This window comes from Poecile atricapillus, chromosome Z (assembly GCF_030490865.1).
Source record: "Poecile atricapillus isolate bPoeAtr1 chromosome Z, bPoeAtr1.hap1, whole genome shotgun sequence".
Taxonomy (NCBI): domain Eukaryota; kingdom Metazoa; phylum Chordata; class Aves; order Passeriformes; family Paridae; genus Poecile; species Poecile atricapillus.
In genome coordinates, this window is record NC_081289.1 from 120,563,307 (window position 1) to 120,571,504 (window position 8,198).

The following is an 8,198-nucleotide window of genomic DNA, read 5'->3' on the forward strand; positions in this document are numbered from 1 at the left end:
TAAGCTGACATTAGCTGAGATCTGCAAAAATAAGGTTTTGTTTGTGTCAGGACAGTAGATCTTTAAGATTTTTTTTTAGTCCTATGTAGCCTAAAAATAGGAACAGTATTCACTCCATCCCTGAGATGTTGTCTGGAACATGTAGATGTTTTCTTGACATCTATATTTTCAAATATAATAAATTTTTTTGTTTGTCTGTTCTTTAAGACAGTGAAATGAGAGTACAGAGAATGCCTTTTGTCCATTAAGTTTGTTGGAGTTAAGCAGTGACAGAAGAAGGCGTTACAGGTCCTTCACAGGGGTTTGTTATTGTGTAAAATTGCAATCTAAATGAGAAAACTTTTATTTATCAGAGTTCAATCCGCATGCAATTAGACAGGCATCCTTGCTAGAATAAACCATTGATTCTTATATGATTGGCTAGTAGATGTTTTGAAGGTTTATTTTTGATTGAGATGACAGCCTGCTTTCTCTCTGCACAGCCGTCTGTAAGGATATGCTTCCTTACTGAAAACACTTGTGTGGATGGTCACTTCTCTCTCCAGGAAGTGCTATCATTTAATATCCAGGTGTTTGCTAACAGCTCATGTGTGCTCACTGCTGAAAAACGGTAGTGCATTTTTTTAAAAAAAGTGCTCTTAAAACCACTGCTGTGCAATGATTGCTAGGACACTGATCTTTTCTTTATGTTATGTACTCCTGTTAAATCAGAGAACCTGTGAAATCAAGAGTTATGCAAGATAGGTCACAGCATAGGAGTTCATCTCCCACCATGTTGAGGCACTGTAAAGAATTCAACTTTCTTACATCTTTCACTGCACTAATGCCTTAAAATGAATTGTACAAGGCTGAATTATTATTCTTCCTTTGGTTTAGACTAGCATATCTATTTCTTTTCAGATATTATGTCTGTTATATTATGGTCTTTGCCTGAGCAGTGAAACTACTTCTGAAATCTTACATTATTATTATATGAGTGCCAAAAATCCGGGGTAACTGACAATATAAACCTCAATGAAAAGCATGTTGCAAAACAATTATGTTTTCATGTACCTAATAGAGAATGTTACACAATCTGCAGAAAGTAAACATTTTGACTGCTATTTAAGAACATATTAATAGTTGCCATATACACTACCATACACTCATTCCAGCTGTTGCACTTTAAAACTGTATTTTTCATTATATTTTATTTATTATTTTAATTTTTCCAAAGTGTGACAGAGTGTGATTGTGTCAGTTAAGAAATGTAAACCCAGGGTTCCCAATACCTGAAATTTGCTTCACCCTATCTTGGGGACATTGAAGAGAATAATTCGACCTGTCTAATTATTGAAGAGAACAATAAGACTGTCTCAAACATCAATAGCAAAAGTTAGGCAGTTTTATTTCTGTGTTTTTGCTAAAGAGAAGATTGTTTTTCCCATCCCGTCTGCCCAGCCATTTGATATGGAGCTGGCTTTTGTTACAAATCCCATTTCTTTTGCTATATAGCTATCTTTCCCCAAAGACAATAAATTCTTTCAAGTCCATGTTTGCAAACCTCACGTTTTTGTATGCGGATGGAATATTGCTTTTGTGTAGCCTGAGATTTAGAAAGGCCAGTGTTGATTTATTGACTGCTTAATAGTTTCTCAGTAGCAGCTGTCAAAAAACACGTTGGATAATTTGCAGAATTACTTTCTGAATTGAAATTCACTGGACTTCGAATGTGTGGGTCTAACACTAAAACACTCAACAACATTTATCAGATGTAATAACACTCAAATAGTTACTAAAAGACAGGCATTCTGACTTCACCAGAAAATATTGCAACCCACTGAAATTCATCTAAGCTGCCATGAACCAGATACAGTCTTCATATCTGCTCTGCTGCAGGTACATTTTTATTCTGTAAGATGTTGTGGCCTTGCAAACCTTGAGCCATGACGGTGGCAGTAGGACGTAGCTTTGCAGCAGATATTTACCATTCATTATTTAGGGAGTCCCCTGTTCTTCAGCATTGGATGTCAGATTTTCAGGACTAGCCTAGTGGAGGAATGAGAACCACAACAGCTCTGTGACTCCCTCGTCCTCAGGCCATCAGGCTTCCCTCTAATTTCAGGCTGGTGCAAAGCAAATTTAAGAAGTCAGGCAACATAGTTCAGCTAAATATAGTCCACACTACTTATTGGAAATTCTCTGTGTGCTCCAAATACTTTCAGTCTTTTTAACAGATTTCTGAGCCCTTCAGGATTTGCTTCATCATAAAACTCTGTAAATAATTAAATACATTGATTACAATAAAAAAAATTGGATTGTACTGTAAGTACTTATTCTTCTGTGGTTTTACTGAGAAAGACATACTATTCTTAGGTAGGGCTGTGCTATCAACATGTGAAGAAATGTGTCACGCATGTGACATTTCACAGCTTTTCAACCACTATTGGTTTATTCATTCCTATGTTATAGATGGAGCTTATATAGCAAACCTAAATCCCAGTGTTCTGTGCAAAGAAATCTCACCAATTGCATGAGTGTGAAAGAAATGAGGAACTACCAGATTTTTCAGATTAAGGTCTTACTTTTCTGGTTGCTATTTCACTGTACTCATCAGTCCACGGGCTAATCAGGAGATATCTGAAGCTGTATTTAGGACAGCTTTTTTTCTTGCAAGAAGATGAGAATATCTTCTCTTGTCAAAGGGCATATCTTGTTAAAGAATGAAAGAAAACAGAGGGGAGATCTGTGGACATGTTTTGCCTTTATCCCTTTCAGTATTGCCATAAAAATTTTAAGAAGACCAGAAATGGGCAGAAAAGGGAATTTTCTGATTCTTGGATATAAACCCAACAGTGAAAAGAGAAGCAAGTGGTAAAAATCACCGCAGAGGTTTCAGTTTGAAAGGACAAATCATGAAGGTTTTAGGGAAAATTATAGTGTGCAAAGGCTCCACCAATATACCAGGACTTGCAAGGTCTCACATTAAAAACTGATAAACCTATTTTTATGCAGTATATAACTGCAGATAAAATAATTTAAGATGTTTAAAACACTCCTGTCTGAAACAACTTTGATTTTTAGCTGGGAAATAGCAAATGCTTACTAAAAATTTGCTATTTCTGAATGGAAAAGCAAAAAAGCACATGCTTCTGTGTTTGATGTGATGACAACTATGAAGACAGTGATGTTTCTCAGCTGCTCCTCAGACCAGCTGCAGGTTCATGCAGCTGCAGGTTCATTATGGACATGGAGCACATGCTGCCAGTCAGGTTAGCTTTCATGATTATGTGGTCGCACCTTCCTATCACTCAGCCCTGTTTTTCAGGATTTGTTTTTATAGCATGGTACCAGCCTAAGAAAAAAGACTGATTTGGCCATGTATAAGTCATATATATCATAACTTAAACTGCCCTCTGACAAAAGGATTGTGTGCCCAAAAACATAGAACCAAAAAATTCCAGGTTGGAATAGGACCTCAAGGATCATCTAGTCTGACCTTTCTTGGCAAAAACACAGTCTCTACCACATGACCTTGCACCCTGTCCAGCTTGATCTTGTAAGTGTTCTATGCTGCAGAATCCACCACTTCCATGCAGAGTTCATACTGGAGGCTGATTGTTCTTTTTTTGAAATTTTTTTCTCTTCCATCTTACCAGAAGCTCTCCAGGCATAATTGGTACACAATAACCCCTATATCTTCCATGTGACTCTTTGTAAAATAGGAACTCCATCTTCTCTGTGCCAAGGCTTTAAATACTGGAACATGGTGATAAAGTCTCCCCAAAGTCTTCCTTGTTTCAAGGCTGAACAAACTAAATTTTCTCAGTCATTCCTCACGTGTCAGGATTCCCAGGCCTTTGATCCTCTTTTGATCCATGTCTTTGTGGTCCTCTCTGGGCCCTCTGCAGCCTGTCCACATCTATTTTGTTCAACAGGGACCAAAACTGAACGCAAGATTCCAGGTGAGGCCGGACAAGCTCTGAATGGAGATGGGTAACGGCTTGGTCATCTCTGCTGGTGGTGCCCTTGATGCCATCCAGCCTCCTGTCTCCTTCCTGTACCACAGCAGCCCACTGGTCACTCATTCTGAGCTTTGTCCACCAGGACCCCAGGTCCCTTCCCAGAGAGCTGCTCCCCACATAGGCAGATCCTAGTCCATGCTGTGCTTCTGCAGTACACTTTTCCAGGTGTTTAAGAAGGAATATCTTATACTCATCCTTGCTGAACTTTGTGTGATCCTCATTAACCCACTCTTCTAGCCTATCCTGGTCTTCCTGTGGGATGTGTCCCACAGGACACAGGAAGTGTTCATTTCCTCTTGGGTTTTGTCATCTTCAGAATATTTCATTGGGTCCCACCTGATCTCATCTTCCAGATCACTTATTGAGATACTAAATAGCACTGGGCACAATACTAATCCTGAGGAACAGCAATTGTAACAGGTTGCCACTTTGAAAAGGAGCAATTTGCCAGCAATCCCCTGGGGGCCACCTGCCAGCCAGTTTGCCAGCTGTTTTATGTCCAGACTATAACACAACAGTTTCTCTGGGAAGAGGCTGAGCCAAGTGGTATCAAAAGACTTGCAGAAATCCAGGTAGACAACCAGCACAACCACCAGCTCTTCCATATCAACTAAGGTTACTTTGGTATATAGGATAATCAGGGAACGCATTCCTGAAAAAATTCTCAGCACTTGCTAGCTTCTCTGTCCTCCATGGAAGTTTACCATGGAATCTCTCTCAATAGAGCTCTGAGTGAGCTGAAATATTCTAAAACCTCATCAAATCTAAAACCTTTGCCTCAGCACCAGCCTTCAGTGTGCTCAAATGAGTCCCAAACTCCTCAATATTGTGATCGCAGCAGCCATGGCTATCACCAAGCAAGTTATTACAAAGCAGATTTTCTTGGTTTGTAAGTAGAAAAAGAAAATGTTCTTTTTCCCTATGATTTTTGTCAGTTATCCATGGATGATAACTCTAAAAATAGTAATGAAGTTATAGAAATCACTGAGCAGTGATTTTTTTTTTCAAGATGCTTGCAGTGCTTGCATTATAAATACCTGGAGCAGCCTCCCGTCTGCAACTCCCTGAATTTGTCAACACCAGATAGACATTGTTGAATGTGTCTTCCAGTCTGTTCACCTCTCCAGTGTTTGCTTGTCTGAGTGTTCAGCAGACACTTATTTTAATTTGCCTCTCCAGAGGAAGGAATAAATAGCTCATACTGCAAAAAATGTGGCTGAAGAGACCAGATTATGAGTGCTGCTGCACTGCTTTTGAGCAAGGCATTAAGGTAGCCCACAGCATACTTCTGAAAGTACATGCACTAGTTTTACATTCTAGCTGTCTGATCTTTTAAACATTTTTCCTCCTCCTACTTCCAGTTTTATTTCATGTATCAAGTACTTTCCCACATTTTAAGAGCTAAATACAATCAAGTTGTTTGGGTATCTTTTGTTAATTATCTGGCTTTCTGCTTGAAATTGTTGTAGAGATCATAACTAGTAAATGTAAGTAGTAATATATTCTGATAAATATTACATAGCCAGTATTGAATTTTGCAACCTCACTGCTTCCATTCATCCTGCAGAACTACATAGCACAATATGACCATATTGAGCAGATAAATGATAGCCCACAACTATTCTTCACTTCAAAGTGCTTCAATGATCCTTGGACAAAAGTTTGAATCTACTGAAGTCCCAAATTAATTTTATTTCTAACTTCAGTGACAGTTAGTGTAAGTAATATCTTTAGTAGAATGACAAAAGGCAATAAAATATTTACAAATAGCTTTGTGGACACAAGGTTTCTTCTTTTGTGTTATAAAAATATTTGTATTCACTATAACATCATGTTAAAATAGTACCTGTTGTACAACTCTGTTCCTACATCTGATGAATTAGTCCCAGTCTCACTCAGACTAATAGCTTCACCTTCATCAGAATTACTACAGGCTCACACATATGTAATAGAGCACCATTAAAGGACTCTAAAAGTGTTACCAAAAGCTATTGGAAACTACAAACGAAGCACATGAAATATTATACAAAGCTATTATCTTATTTTAAAATCCTGTTAATATTAGAGAAAGATGTGTGTAATCTTAGTCTATATGTGATATCACCTATATTCCTTAGTCTATATGTAATAAATCATAACAGAATTTAGAAATATTGGCTGAGATCAAATGACACTGAATCTGTCACTGTAAAAGTGTATATGTAAAAAAAAATCCAGATTTTACCCCAAGTCCCTGATTCAGATTTGGATATGTTTGCTCAGCCATAGAGATGCTAAATTGAGAAGCAGTTGAATACTTGTAAATCAAAAAATGTGAAAAAAGTGTGAAACATATTACAGCTTTAGACATTAACCCAGATCACATACATCTAAGATTTAATATTGGTACACTTTATGGAAAGAAACCCTGTGTTTGGTACCTTGCACGACTGATTTCCAAAGTATGTCAACTGCTGTCTTATAGTTAGTACATATATTTGTGTGCATACTCTGTCGAGGTGTATGTGAGATCTGCTTTGTTCAAAACTTCCCCTGGGAGTTGCCTGTGCAAAGACAACAGGTGCATGTGGACTTTTCAGGGACTATCTGATTGCTAGGAATTCCAGCTAATGAAGAAATGGTCCCCTATAACTTGAGCATACATTTTTCCCTGCTGACCATTGTACAGGGCTCTCCAATAGTCCCAAGTCTGTTTGTCATTAATTTATTTCTTTCATAATCAAATTGTTCTTCCCAAACAGCAGATCTTTCATCTTCTATAAGAGCATTTGCTTCAGAGGGCAAAGGGCATATCAGTCACTTGTTAATAACAAGGTCAGACCACTTTCAATCCCACGGTCTGCTGCAGCAGCTCAGCTTGGTGGCCATGAGGAAAAAGAGCCAGAAGAGTCACTGTTCATACTCCAGCAGACAGAGGGGATTTTAGGGTCTTCCTTGCACCCCCTAATCACAACAGGCATTTCTCTCCTCCTGAGAGTCACATACTTCACATTTTCCCTGTACAAATAACTGCTCAGGCCCTTTTTTCAAAGAGCCTTTATTAAACCACCAACTATTTGCTGTCAAGACATTTAGGATGAAATCATCATGTTAAACAAATAAACGCAGCTTCATACAGATCTCTGCTCTGGGAGCAGAATAAGAAAATAATTTCTGTCTGCTCTCCACAAAAGCGGCTGGAAAGGCTGAAAGGAAAATATTATTTTTGCTTCATTGTGTGAAATATCGTTTTGGAGGATCTGTTGCGTTGAGCGTTTGAAGAGTTGTTGCTGGCAGGTTTCAAGGGTCCCCTGGGTTGACCTCCTGGGATTGTTTTCTTCATTAATAAACTTTGCATGATGTGTGTTAAAAGGAACATTTTGTTTGCTTTGTAAATAAGGGATGTCAAACAAGAAGCAGAAGCCTTGCAGACACTAGATGAGGTGCTCTTCAAGGGCAGGAGATGTTCATGTAGAAAAATAAGTCTCAGAGAAGTTGGGAATAATGTGACTGCTCTATCCAAGCTGAAGCATTGCTGTGGAAACTATTCTGCCTGTGAACCCAAATGAGATAGCTTCTTTGCAAGTTCCAGAGAGAAAGAGGCACTTTATGTCTTAAAGCAGCAGGAGGGATACTTCAGAGGGCACTTGCAGGAACATCTACCCAAAACTGAGCAAAGCAGGCAAGATGGTGCAGAGCAGACACTGCCATCACCGTGTGGAAGAAGCATTTTGACAGTTCTGCAAGCAGCCCCAAGGAGAGGGACTGAAGAGAGTTTCTGCACCAGAATTTGACAGTCTGATGCTATTGTGGAAATTATTGTGATAAAGCTTTTGGATTTAAGGCAGTAATTTTCAAGAAAGCAATAACCCTTTTGCAGGTCCTGGGGTCTTCTCTCCTATCACAAAGCAGAAGTAAAAATAGTCTGATGTTTATTGGTGTTTGTTTTCTATTGCGTGCCTCCTTTCTTGTATTGCCAGCTCTTCCATTGCTTCTGAACCTATTCATTTGGCATCTGTTGCTGCCTGCCCCCTTAAGAACCCAAATAAGCCTTATAAAACAATTTAGTGCCTGTCATTTACAGCTAGAGTATCTGAAATACATCAGAAATGCCATAGCCAGGAAACAAGAATGTCCCCAGTGTCACTTTGGGTGCTGTTTCAGGCAGGGGTAGAAGCAGGCAGACAGGCTATCAGAACCCTGTAGGCATTGGAT